The following is a 12,303-nucleotide window of genomic DNA, read 5'->3' as shown; positions in this document are numbered from 1 at the left end:
GGATGAATAGAAAATCAATTCAAAGTGATAGAAATGTTTGTTCATTGAATTTGGACTCGTAACCATCGCGAATAAAAAAGCGCGATAAACTTTGAAAAACTCGCAATGAAATTTATCCAGAATCATTAAAATAGATGAATTGAACCTATCTCTATGCCATTGATATTTTTGATCTACGAATTCGGACTGGTAACCATCGCGATTAAAAAACGCGATAAACTTTGAAAAAACTCTCAATGGAATTGATCCAGAATCATTCTTATAGATGAATTGAACCTATCTCTAAGGCATTGAAATGTTTTATCTACGAATTTGGACTGGTAACCATCGTGATTGAAAAAAAAATTTCAAGAAATTTGTTATTGAAAACAAACTATTTATCGCAAACGACATCCCGTATTCCCAAGCGGTCACCCTTCCAAGTACTAACGGGACTCGACGTAACTTAACTTCTGGGAGCTGACGAGACCAGGTGCGTTCTACGTGATATGGCCGTTGACATTCAAAAATGAAAAATTACCCTCCCAGTCCCAATGGATGAATAGAAAATCACTTCAAAGTGATAGAAATGTTTGTTCATTGAATTTGGACTCGTAACCATCGCGAATAAAAAAGCGCGATAAACTTTGAAAAACTCGCAATGAAATTTATCCAGAATCATTCAAATAGATGAATTGAACCTATCTCTATGCCATTGATATTTTTGATCTACGAATTTGGACTGGTAACCATCGCGATTAAAAAACGCGATAAACTTTGAAAAACTCTCAATGGAATTGATCCAGAATCATTCTTATAGATGAATTGAACCTATCTCTAAGGCTTTGAAATGTTTTATCTACGAATTTGGACTGGTAACCATCGTGATTGAAAAAAAAATTTCAAGAAATTTGTTATTGAAAACAAACTATTTATCGCAAACGACATCCCGTATTCCCAAGCGGTCACCCTTCCAAGTACTAACGGGACTCGACGTAACTTAACTTCTGGGAGCTGACGAGACCAGGTGCGTTCTACGTGATATGGCCGTTGACATTCAAAAATGAAAAATTACCCTCCCAGTCCCAATGGATGAATAGAAAATCACTTCAAAGTGATAGAAATGTTTGTTCATTTAATTTGGACTCGTAACCATCGCGAATAAAAAAGCGCGATAAACTTTGAAAAACTCGCAATGAAATTTATCCAGAATTATTCAAATAGATGAATTGAACCTATCTCTATGCCATTGATATTTTTGATCTACGAATTTGGACTGGTAACCATCGTGATTGAAAAAAAATTTCAAGAAATTTGTTATTGAAAACAAACTATTCATTGAAAACGACATCCCGTATTCCCAAGCGGTCACCCTTCCAAGTACTAACGGGACTCGACGTGACTTAACTTCTGGGAGCTGACGAGACCAGGTGCGTTCTACGTGATATGGCCGTTGACATTCAAAAATGAAAAATTACCCTCCCAGTCCCAATGGATGAATAGAAAATCAATTCAAAGTGATAGAAATGTTTGTTCATTGAATTTGGACTCGTAACCATCGCGAATAAAAAAGCGCGATAAACTTTGAAAAACTCGCAATGAAATTTATCCAGAATCATTCAAATAGATGAATTGAACCTATCTCTATGCCATTGATATTTTTGATCTACGAATTTGGACTGGTAACCATCGCGATTAAAAAACGCGATAAACTTTGAAAAACTCTCAATGGAATTGATCCAGAATCATTCTTATAGATGAATTGAACCTATCTCTAAGGCTTTGAAATGTTTTATCTACGAATTTGGACTGGTAACCATCGTGATTGAAAAAAAAATTTCAAGAAATTTGTTATTGAAAACAAACTATTTATCGCAAACGACATCCCGTATTCCCAAGCGGTCACCCTTCCAAGTACTAACGGGACTCGACGTAACTTAACTTCTGGGAGCTGACGAGACCAGGTGCGTTCTACGTGATATGGCCGTTGACATTCAAAAATGAAAAATTACCCTCCCAGTCCCAATGGATGAATAGAAAATCACTTCAAAGTGATAGAAATGTTTGTTCATTTAATTTGGACTCGTAACCATCGCGAATAAAAAAGCGCGATAAACTTTGAAAAACTCGCAATGAAATTTATCCAGAATTATTCAAATAGATGAATTGAACCTATCTCTATGCCATTGATATTTTTGATCTACGAATTTGGACTGGTAACCATCGTGATTGAAAAAAAATTTCAAGAAATTTGTTATTGAAAACAAACTATTCATTGAAAACGACATCCCGTATTCCCAAGCGGTCACCCTTCCAAGTACTAACGGGACTCGACGTGACTTAACTTCTGGGAGCTGACGAGACCAGGTGCGTTCTACGTGATATGGCCGTTGACATTCAAAAATGAAAAATTACCCTCCCAGTCCCAATGGATGAATAGAAAATCAATTCAAAGTGATAGAAATGTTTGTTCATTGAATTTGGACTCGTAACCATCGCGAATAAAAAAGCGCGATAAACTTTGAAAAACTCGCAATGAAATTTATCCAGAATCATTCAAATAGATGAATTGAACCTATCTCTAAGGCATTGAAAGGTTTTATCTACGAATTTGGACTGGTAACCATCGTGATTGAAAAAAAAATTTCAAGAAATTTGTTATTGAAAACAAACTATTCATTGAAAACGACATCCCGTATTCCCAAGCGGTCACCCTTCCAAGTACTAACGGGACTCGACGTGACTTAACTTCTGGGAGCTGACGAGACCAGGTGCGTTCTACGTGATATGGCCGTTGACATTCAAAAATGAAAAATTACCCTCCCAGTCCCAATGGATGAATAGAAAATCAATTCAAAGTGATAGAAATGTTTGTTCATTGAATTTGGACTCGTAACCATCGCGAATAAAAAAGCGCGATAAACTTTGAAAAACTCGCAATGAAATTTATCCAGAATCATTAAAATAGATGAATTGAACCTATCTCTATGCCATTGATATTTTTGATCTACGAATTCGGACTGGTAACCATCGCGATTAAAAAACGCGATAAACTTTGAAAAAACTCTCAATGGAATTGATCCAGAATCATTCTTATAGATGAATTGAACCTATCTCTAAGGCATTGAAATGTTTTATCTACGAATTTGGACTGGTAACCATCGTGATTGAAAAAAAAATTTCAAGAAATTTGTTATTGAAAACAAACTATTTATCGCAAACGACATCCCGTATTCCCAAGCGGTCACCCTTCCAAGTACTAACGGGACTCGACGTAACTTAACTTCTGGGAGCTGACGAGACCAGGTGCGTTCTACGTGATATGGCCGTTGACATTCAAAAATGAAAAATTACCCTCCCAGTCCCAATGGATGAATAGAAAATCACTTCAAAGTGATAGAAATGTTTGTTCATTGAATTTGGACTCGTAACCATCGCGAATAAAAAAGCGCGATAAACTTTGAAAAACTCGCAATGAAATTTATCCAGAATCATTCAAATAGATGAATTGAACCTATCTCTATGCCATTGATATTTTTGATCTACGAATTTGACTGGTAACCATCGCGATTAAAAAACGCGATAAACTTTGAAAAACTCTCAATGGAATTGATCCAGAATCATTCTTATAGATGAATTGAACCTATCTCTAAGGCTTTGAAATGTTTTATCTACGAATTTGGACTGGTAACCATCGTGATTGAAAAAAAAATTTCAAGAAATTTGTTATTGAAACAAACTATTTATCGCAAACGACATCCCGTATTCCCAAGCGGTCACCCTTCCAAGTACTAACGGGACTCGACGTAACTTAACTTCTGGGAGCTGACGAGACCAGGTGCGTTCTACGTGATATGGCCGTTGACATTCAAAAATGAAAAATTACCCTCCCAGTCCCAATGGATGAATAGAAAATCACTTCAAAGTGATAGAAATGTTTGTTCATTGAATTTGGACTCGTAACATCGCGAATAAAAAAGCGCGATAAACTTTGAAAAACTCGCAATGAAATTTATCCAGAATCATTCAAATAGATGAATTGAACCTATCTCTAAGGCATTGAAAGGTTTTATCTACGAATTTGGACTGGTAACCATCGTGATTGAAAAAAACATTTCAAGAAATTTGTTATTGAAAACAAAATATTCATCGCCAACGACATCCCGTATTCCCAAGCGGTCACCCTTCCAAGTACTAACGGGACTCGACGTAACTTAACTTCTGGGAGCTGACGAGACCAGGTGCGTTCTACGTGATATGGCCGTTGACATTCAAAAATGAAAAATTACCCTCCCAGTCCCAATGGATGAATAGAAAATCACTTCAAAGTGATAGAAATGTTTGTTCATTGAATTTGGACTCGTAACCATCGCGAATAAAAAAGCGCGATAAACTTTGAAAAACTCGCAATGAAATTTATCCAGAATCATTCAAATAGATGATTGACCTATCTCTATGCCATTGATATTTTTGATCTACGAATTTGGACTGGTAACCATCGTGATTGAAAAAAAATTTCAAGAAATTTGTTATTGAAAAACAAACTATTCATTGCCAACGACATCCCGTATTCCCAAGCGGTCACCCTTCCAAGTACTAACGGGACTCGACGTGACTTAACTTCTGGGAGCTGACGAGACCAGGTGCGTTCTACGTGATATTGGCCGTTGACATTCAAAAATGAAAAATTACCCTCCCAGTCCCAATGGATGAATAGAAAATCATTCAAAGTGATAAGAAATGTTTGATCATTGAATTTGGACTCGTAACCATCGCGAATAAAAAAGCGCGATAAACTTTGAAAAACTCGCATGAAATTTATCCAGAATCATTAAAATAGATGAATTGAACTATCTCTATGCCATTGATATTTTTGATCTACGAATTCGACTGGTAACCATCGCGATTAAAAAACGCGATAAACTTTGAAAAAACTCTCAATGTAATTGATCCAGAATACATTCTTATAGATAATTGAAACCTATCTCATAAGGCATGAAATGTTTATCTACGAATTTGGACTGGTAACCATCGTGATTGAAAAAAAAATTTCAAGAAATTTGTTATTGAAAACAAACTATTTATCGCAAACGACATCCCGTATTCCCAGCGTCACCCTTCAAGTACTAACGGGACTCGACGTAACTTAACTTCTGGGAGCTGACGAGACCAGGTGCGTTCTACGTGATATGGCGTTGACATTCAAAAATGAAAAATTACCCTCCCAGTCCCAATGGATGAATAGAAAATCACTTCAAAGTGATAGAAATGTTTGTTCATTGAATTTGGACTCGTAACCATCGCGAATAAAAAAGCGCGATAAACTTTGAAAAAACTCGCAATTGAAATTTATCCAGAATCATTCAAATAGATGAAATGAACCTATCTCTATGCCATTGATATTTTTGATCTACGAATTTGGGACTGGTAACCATCGCGATTAAAAAACGCGATAAACTTTGAAAAACTCTCAATGGAATTGATCCAGAATCATTCTTATAGATGAATTGAACCTATCTCTAAGGCTTTGAAATGTTTTATCTACGAATTTGGACTGGTAACCATCGTGATTGAAAAAAAAATTTCAAGAAATTTGTTATGAAAACAAACTATTTATCGCAAACGACATCCCGTATTCCCAAGCGGTCACCCTTCCAAGTACTAACGGGACTCGACGATACTTAACTTCTGGGAGCTGACGAGACCAGGTGCGTTCTACGTGATATGGCCGTTGACATTCAAAAATGAAAAAATTACCCTCCCAGTCCAATGGATGAATAGAAAATCACTTCAAAGTGATAGAAATGTTTGTTCATTGAATTGGACTCGTATAACCATCGCGAATAAAAAAGCGCGATAAACTTTGAAAAACTCGCAATGAAATTTATCCAGAATCATTCAAAATAGATGAATTGAACCTATCTCTAAGGCATTGAAAGGTTTTATCTACGAATTTGGACTGGTAACCATCGTGATTGAAAAAAAAATTTCAAGAAATTTGTTATTGAAAACAAAATATTCATCGCCAACGACATCCCGTATTCCCAGCGTCCCCCTATCAAGTACTAACGGGACTCGACGTAACTTAACTTCTGGGAGCTGACGAGACCAGGTGCGTTCTACGTGATATGGCCGTTGACATTCAAAAATGAAAAATTACCCTCCCAGTCCCAATGGATGAATAGAAAATCACTTCAAAGTGATAGAAATGTTTGTTCATTGAATTTGGACTCGTAACCATCGCGAATAAAAAAGCGCGATAAACTTTGAAAAACTCGCAATGAAATTTAATCCAGAATCATTCAAATAGATGAATTGAACCTATCTCTATGCCATTGATATTTTTGATCTACGATTTGGACTGGTAACCATCGTGATTGAAAAAAAAATTTCAAGAAATTTGTTATTGAAAACAAACTATTCATTGCCAACGACATCCCGTAATCCCAAGCGGTCACCCTTCCAAGTACTAACGGGACTCGACGTGACTTAACTTCTGGGAGCTGACGAGACCAGGTGCGTTCTACGTGATATGGCCGTTGACATTCAAAAATGAAAAATTACCCTCCCAGTCCCAATGGATGAATAGAAAATCAATTCAAGTGATAGAAATGTTTGTTCATTGAATTTGGACTCGTAACCATCGCGAATAAAAAAGCGCGATAAACTTTGAAAAACTCGCAATGAAATTTATCCAGAATCATTAAAATAGATGAATTGAACCTATCTCTATGCCATTGATATTTTTGATCTACGAATTTGGACTGGTAACCATCGCGATTAAAAAACGCGATAAACTTTGAAAAAACTCTCAATGGAATTGATCCAGAATCATTCTTATAGATGAATTGAACCTATCTCTAAGGCATTGAAATGTTTTATCTACGAATTTGGACTGGTAACCATCGTGATTGAAAAAAAAATTTCAAGAAATTTGTTATTGAAAACAAACTATTCATCGCAACGACATCCCGTATTCCCAAGCGGTCACCCTTCCAAGTACTAACGGGACTCGACGTAACTTAACTTCTGGGAGCTGACGAGACCAGGTGCGTTCTACGTGATATGGCCGCTGACATTCAAAAATGAAAAATTACCCTCCCAGTCCCAATGGATGAATAGAAAATCACTTCAAAGTGATAGAAATGTTTGTTCATTGAATTTGGACTCGAAACCATCGCGAATAAAAAAGCGCGATAAACTTTGAAAAACTCGCAATGAAATTTATCCAGAATCATTCAAATAGATGAATTGAACCTATCTCTATGCCATTGATATTTTTGATCTACGAATTTGGACTGGTAACCATCGTGATTGAAAAAAAATTTCAAGAAATGTGTTATTTAAAACAAACTATTCATCGCCAACGACATCCCGTATTCCCAAGCGGTCACCCTTCCAAGCAAGTACTAACGGGACTCGACGTAACTTAACTTCTGGGAGCTGACGAGACCAGGTGCGTTCTACGTGATATGGCCGTTGACATTCAAAAATGAAAAATTACCCTCCCAGTCCCAATGGATGAATAGAAAATCACTTCAAAGTGATAGAAATGTTTGTTCATTGAATTTGGACTCGTAACCATCGCGAATAAAAAAGCGCGATAAACTTTGAAAAACTCGCAATGAAATTTATCCAGAATCATTCAAATAGATGAATTGAACCTATCTCTATGCCATTGATATTTTTGATCTACGAATTTGGACTGGTAACCATCGTGATTGAAAAAAAATTTCAAGAAATTTGTTATTGAAAACAAACTATTCATTGCCAACGACATCCCGTATTCCCAAGCGGTCACCCTTCCAAGTACTAACGGGACTCGACGTGACTTAACTTCTGGGAGCTGACGAGACCAGGTGCGTTCTACGTGATATGGCCGTTGACATTCAAAAATGAAAAATTACCCTCCCAGTCCCAATGGATGAATAGAAAATCAATTCAAAGTGATAGAAATGTTTGTTCATTGAATTTGGACTCGTAACCATCGCGAATAAAAAAGCGCGATAAACTTTGAAAAACTCGCAATGAAATTTATCCAGAATCATTAAAATAGATGAATTGAACCTATCTCTATGCCATTGATATTTTTGATCTACGAATTTGGACTGGTAACCATCGCGATTAAAAAACGCGATAAACTTTGAAAAAACTCTCAATGGAATTGATCCAGAATCATTCTTATAGATGAATTGAACCTATCTCTAAGGCATTGAAATGTTTTATCTACGAATTTGGACTGGTAACCATCGTGATTGAAAAAAAAATTTCAAGAAATTTGTTATTGAAAACAAACTATTCATCGCAAACGACATCCCGTATTCCCAAGCGGTCACCCTTCCAAGTACTAACGGGACTCGACGTAACTTAACTTCTGGGAGCTGACGAGACCAGGTGCGTTCTACGTGATATGGCCGTTGACATTCAAAAATGAAAAATTACCCTCCCAGTCCCAATGGATGAATAGAAAATCACTTCAAAGTGATAGAAATGTTTGTTCATTGAATTTGGACTCGTAACCATCGCGAATAAAAAAGCGCGATAAACTTTGAAAAACTCGCAATGAAATTTATCCAGAATCATTCAAATAGATGAATTGAACCTATCTCTATGCCATTGATATTTTTGATCTACGAATTTGGACTGGTAACCATCGCGATTAAAAAACGCGATAAACTTTGAAAAACTCTCAATGGAATTGATCCAGAATCATTCTTATAGATGAATTGAACCTATCTCTAAGGCATTGAAATGTTTTATCTACGAATTTGGACTGGTAACCATCGTGATTGAAAAAAAAATTTCAAGAAATTTGTTATTGAAAACAAACTATTCATCGCCAACGACATCCCGTATTCCCAAGCGGTCACCCTTCCAAGTACTAACGGGACTCGACATAACTTAACTTCTGGGAGCTGACGAGACCAGGTGCGTTCTACGTGATATGGCCGTTGACATTCAAAAATGAAAAATTACCCTCCCAGTCCCAATGGATGAATAGAAAATCACTTCAAAGTGATAGAAATGTTTGTTCATTTAATTTGGACTCGTAACCATCGCGAATAAAAAAGCGCGATAAACTTTGAAAAACTCGCAATGAAATTTATCCAGAATTATTCAAATAGATGAATTGAACCTATCTCTATGCCATTGATATTTTTGATCTACGAATTTGGACTGGTAACCATCGTGATTGAAAAAAAATTTCAAGAAATTTGTTATTGAAAACAAACTATTCATTGCCAACGACATCCCGTATTCCCAAGCGGTCACCCTTCCAAGTACTAACGGGACTCGACGTGACTTAACTTCTGGGAGCTGACGAGACCAGGTGCGTTCTACGTGATATGGCCGTTGACATTCAAAAATGAAAAATTACCCTCCCAGTCCCAATGGATGAATAGAAAATCACTTCAAAGTGATAGAAATGTTTGTTCATTGAATTTGGACTCGTAACCATCGCGAATAAAAAAGCGCGATAAACTTTGAAAAACTCGCAATGAAATTTATCCAGAATCATTCAAATAGATGAATTGAACCTATCTCTATGCCATTGATATTTTTGATCTACGAATTTGGGCTGGTAACCATCGCGATTAAAAAACGCGATAAACTTTGAAAAACTCTCAATGGAATTGATCCAGAATCATTCTTATAGATGAATTGAACCTATCTCTAAGGCATTGAAATGTTTTATCTACGAATTTGGACTGGTAACCATCGTGATTGAAAAAAAAATTTCAAGAAATTTGTTATTGAAAACAAACTATTCATCGCCAACGACATCCCGTATTCCCAAGCGGTCACCCTTCCAAGTACTAACGGGACTCGACGTAACTTAACTTCTGGGAGCTGACGAGACCAGGTGCGTTCTACGTGATATGGCCGTTGACATTCAAAAATGAAAAATTACCCTCCCAGTCCCAATGGATGAATAGAAAATCACTTCAAAGTGATAGAAATGTTTGTTCATTGAATTTGGACTCGTAACCATCGCGAATAAAAAAGCGCGATAAACTTTGAAAAACTCGCAATGAAATTTATCCAGAATCATTCAAATAGATGAATTGAACCTATCTCTATGCCATTGATATTTTTGATCTACGAATTTGGACTGGTAACCATCGCGATTAAAAAACGCGATAAACTTTGAAAAACTCTCAATGGAATTGATCCAGAATCATTCTTATAGATGAATTGAACCTATCTCTAAGGCTTTGAAATGTTTTATCTACGAATTTGGACTGGTAACCATCGTGATTGAAAAAAAAATTTCAAGAAATTTGTTATTGAAAACAAACTATTCATCGCAAACGACATCCCGTATTCCCAAGCGGTCACCCTTCCAAGTACTAACGGGACTCGACGTAACTTAACTTCTGGGAGCTGACGAGACCAGGTGCGTTCTACGTGATATGGCCGTTGACATTCAAAAATGAAAAATTACCCTCCCAGTCCCAATGGATGAATAGAAAATCACTTCAAAGTGATAGAAATGTTTGTTCATTGAATTTGGACTCGTAACCATCGCGAATAAAAAAGCGCGATAAACTTTGAAAAACTCGCAATGAAATTTATCCAGAATCATTCAAATAGATGAATTGAACCTATCTCTATGCCATTGATATTTTTGATCTACGAATTTGGACTGGTAACCATCGTGATTGAAAAAAAATTTCAAGAAATTTGTTATTGAAAACAAAATATTCATCGCCAACGAAATCCCGTTTTCCCAAGCGGTCACCCTTCCAAGTACTAACGGGACTCGACGTAACTTAACTTCTGGGAGCTGACGAGACCAGGTGCGTTCTACGTGATATGGCCGTTGACATTCAAAAATGAAAAATTACCCTCCCAGTCCCAATGGATGAATAGAAAATCACTTCAAAGTGATAGAAATGTTTGTTCATTGAATTTGGACTCGTAACCATCGCGAATAAAAAAGCGCGATAAACTTTGAAAAACTCGCAATGAAATTTATCCAGAATCATTCAAATAGATGAATTGAACCTATCTCTATGCCATTGATATTTTTGATCTACGAATTTGGACTGGTAACCATCGCGATTAAAAAACGCGATAAACTTTGAAAAACTCTCAATGGAATTGATCCAGAATCATTCTTATAGATGAATTGAACCTATCTCTAAGGCATTGAAATGTTTTATCTACGAATTTGGACTGGTAACCATCGTGATTGAAAAAAAAATTTCAAGAAATTTGTTATTGAAAACAAACTATTCATCGCCAACGACATCCCGTATTCCCAAGCGGTCACCCTTCCAAGTACTAACGGGACTCGACGTGACTTAACTTCTGGGAGCTGACGAGACCAGGTGCGTTCTACGTGATATGGCCGTTGACATTCAAAAATGAAAAATTACCCTCCCAGTCCCAATGGATGAATAGAAAATCACTTCAAAGTGATAGAAATGTTTGTTCATTGAATTTGGACTCGTAACCATCGCGAATAAAAAAGCGCGATAAACTTTGAAAAACTCGCAATGAAATTTATCCAGAATCATTCAAATAGATGAATTGAACCTATCTCTATGCCATTGATATTTTTGATCTACGAATTTGGACTGGTAACCATCGCGATTAAAAAACGCGATAAACTTTGAAAAACTCTCAATGGAATTGATCCAGAATCATTCTTATAGATGAATTGAACCTATCTCTAAGGCATTGAAATGTTTTATCTACGAATTTGGACTGGTAACCATCGTGATTGAAAAAAAAATTTCAAGAAATTTGTTATTGAAAACAAACTATTCATCGCAAACGACATCCCGTATTCCCAAGCGGTCACCCTTCCAAGTACTAACGGGACTCGACGTAACTTAACTTCTGGGAGCTGACGAGACCAGGTGCGTTCTACGTGATATGGCCGTTGACATTCAAAAATGAAAAATTACCCTCCCAGTCCCAATGGATGAATAGAAAATCACTTCAAAGTGATAGAAATGTTTGTTCATTTAATTTGGACTCGTAACCATCGCGAATAAAAAAGCGCGATAAACTTTGAAAAACTCGCAATGAAATTTATCCAGAATCATTCAAATAGATGAATTGAACCTATCTCTATACCATTGATATTTTTGATCTACGAATTTGGACTGGTAACCATCGTGATTGAAAAAAAATTTCAAGAAATTTGTTATTGAAAACAAAATATTCATCGCCAACGACATCCCGTATTCCCAAGCGGTCACCCTTCCAAGTACTAACGGGACTCGACGTAACTTAACTTCTGGGAGCTGACGAGACCAGGTGCGTTCTACGTGATATGGCCGTTGACATTCAAAAATGAAAAATTACCCT

The 12,303-nt window shown here is 36.6% G+C and overlaps 25 pseudogenes; all 25 read right to left on the bottom strand.

Moving 5' to 3' along the window:
* Positions 1 to 381: 381 nt before the first annotated feature.
* On the bottom strand, positions 382 to 500 carry LOC124334549 (annotated as a pseudogene).
* Positions 501 to 915: 415 nt separating this feature from the next.
* LOC124334547 lies at positions 916 to 1,034 on the bottom strand (annotated as a pseudogene).
* A 284-nt stretch (positions 1,035 to 1,318) lies between these two features.
* Positions 1,319 to 1,437, bottom strand: LOC124329752 (annotated as a pseudogene).
* Positions 1,438 to 1,852: 415 nt separating this feature from the next.
* LOC124334546 lies at positions 1,853 to 1,971 on the bottom strand (annotated as a pseudogene).
* Positions 1,972 to 2,255: 284 nt separating this feature from the next.
* LOC124329751 lies at positions 2,256 to 2,374 on the bottom strand (annotated as a pseudogene).
* A 285-nt stretch (positions 2,375 to 2,659) lies between these two features.
* Positions 2,660 to 2,778, bottom strand: LOC124329750 (annotated as a pseudogene).
* Positions 2,779 to 3,194: 416 nt separating this feature from the next.
* On the bottom strand, positions 3,195 to 3,313 carry LOC124334545 (annotated as a pseudogene).
* Positions 3,314 to 3,726: 413 nt separating this feature from the next.
* Positions 3,727 to 3,845, bottom strand: LOC124334544 (annotated as a pseudogene).
* Positions 3,846 to 4,129: 284 nt separating this feature from the next.
* On the bottom strand, positions 4,130 to 4,248 carry LOC124330736 (annotated as a pseudogene).
* A 283-nt stretch (positions 4,249 to 4,531) lies between these two features.
* Positions 4,532 to 4,651, bottom strand: LOC124330052 (annotated as a pseudogene).
* A 945-nt stretch (positions 4,652 to 5,596) lies between these two features.
* On the bottom strand, positions 5,597 to 5,715 carry LOC124330049 (annotated as a pseudogene).
* A 287-nt stretch (positions 5,716 to 6,002) lies between these two features.
* On the bottom strand, positions 6,003 to 6,119 carry LOC124330542 (annotated as a pseudogene).
* A 285-nt stretch (positions 6,120 to 6,404) lies between these two features.
* Positions 6,405 to 6,523, bottom strand: LOC124329919 (annotated as a pseudogene).
* A 414-nt stretch (positions 6,524 to 6,937) lies between these two features.
* On the bottom strand, positions 6,938 to 7,056 carry LOC124329602 (annotated as a pseudogene).
* Positions 7,057 to 7,340: 284 nt separating this feature from the next.
* On the bottom strand, positions 7,341 to 7,463 carry LOC124330170 (annotated as a pseudogene).
* A 284-nt stretch (positions 7,464 to 7,747) lies between these two features.
* On the bottom strand, positions 7,748 to 7,866 carry LOC124334049 (annotated as a pseudogene).
* Positions 7,867 to 8,282: 416 nt separating this feature from the next.
* Positions 8,283 to 8,401, bottom strand: LOC124334543 (annotated as a pseudogene).
* A 415-nt stretch (positions 8,402 to 8,816) lies between these two features.
* On the bottom strand, positions 8,817 to 8,935 carry LOC124333702 (annotated as a pseudogene).
* Positions 8,936 to 9,219: 284 nt separating this feature from the next.
* LOC124334048 lies at positions 9,220 to 9,338 on the bottom strand (annotated as a pseudogene).
* Positions 9,339 to 9,753: 415 nt separating this feature from the next.
* On the bottom strand, positions 9,754 to 9,872 carry LOC124330735 (annotated as a pseudogene).
* Positions 9,873 to 10,287: 415 nt separating this feature from the next.
* On the bottom strand, positions 10,288 to 10,406 carry LOC124334542 (annotated as a pseudogene).
* A 284-nt stretch (positions 10,407 to 10,690) lies between these two features.
* On the bottom strand, positions 10,691 to 10,809 carry LOC124335481 (annotated as a pseudogene).
* Positions 10,810 to 11,224: 415 nt separating this feature from the next.
* Positions 11,225 to 11,343, bottom strand: LOC124334765 (annotated as a pseudogene).
* A 415-nt stretch (positions 11,344 to 11,758) lies between these two features.
* On the bottom strand, positions 11,759 to 11,877 carry LOC124334541 (annotated as a pseudogene).
* Positions 11,878 to 12,161: 284 nt separating this feature from the next.
* On the bottom strand, positions 12,162 to 12,280 carry LOC124330734 (annotated as a pseudogene).
* Positions 12,281 to 12,303: the final 23 nt, after the last annotated feature.

The sequence above is a fragment of the Daphnia pulicaria genome, chromosome 3 (assembly GCF_021234035.1).
Source record: "Daphnia pulicaria isolate SC F1-1A chromosome 3, SC_F0-13Bv2, whole genome shotgun sequence".
In the NCBI taxonomy this organism is placed as follows: domain Eukaryota; kingdom Metazoa; phylum Arthropoda; class Branchiopoda; order Diplostraca; family Daphniidae; genus Daphnia; species Daphnia pulicaria.
This window is presented reverse-complemented; position numbering and strand designations above follow the sequence as displayed.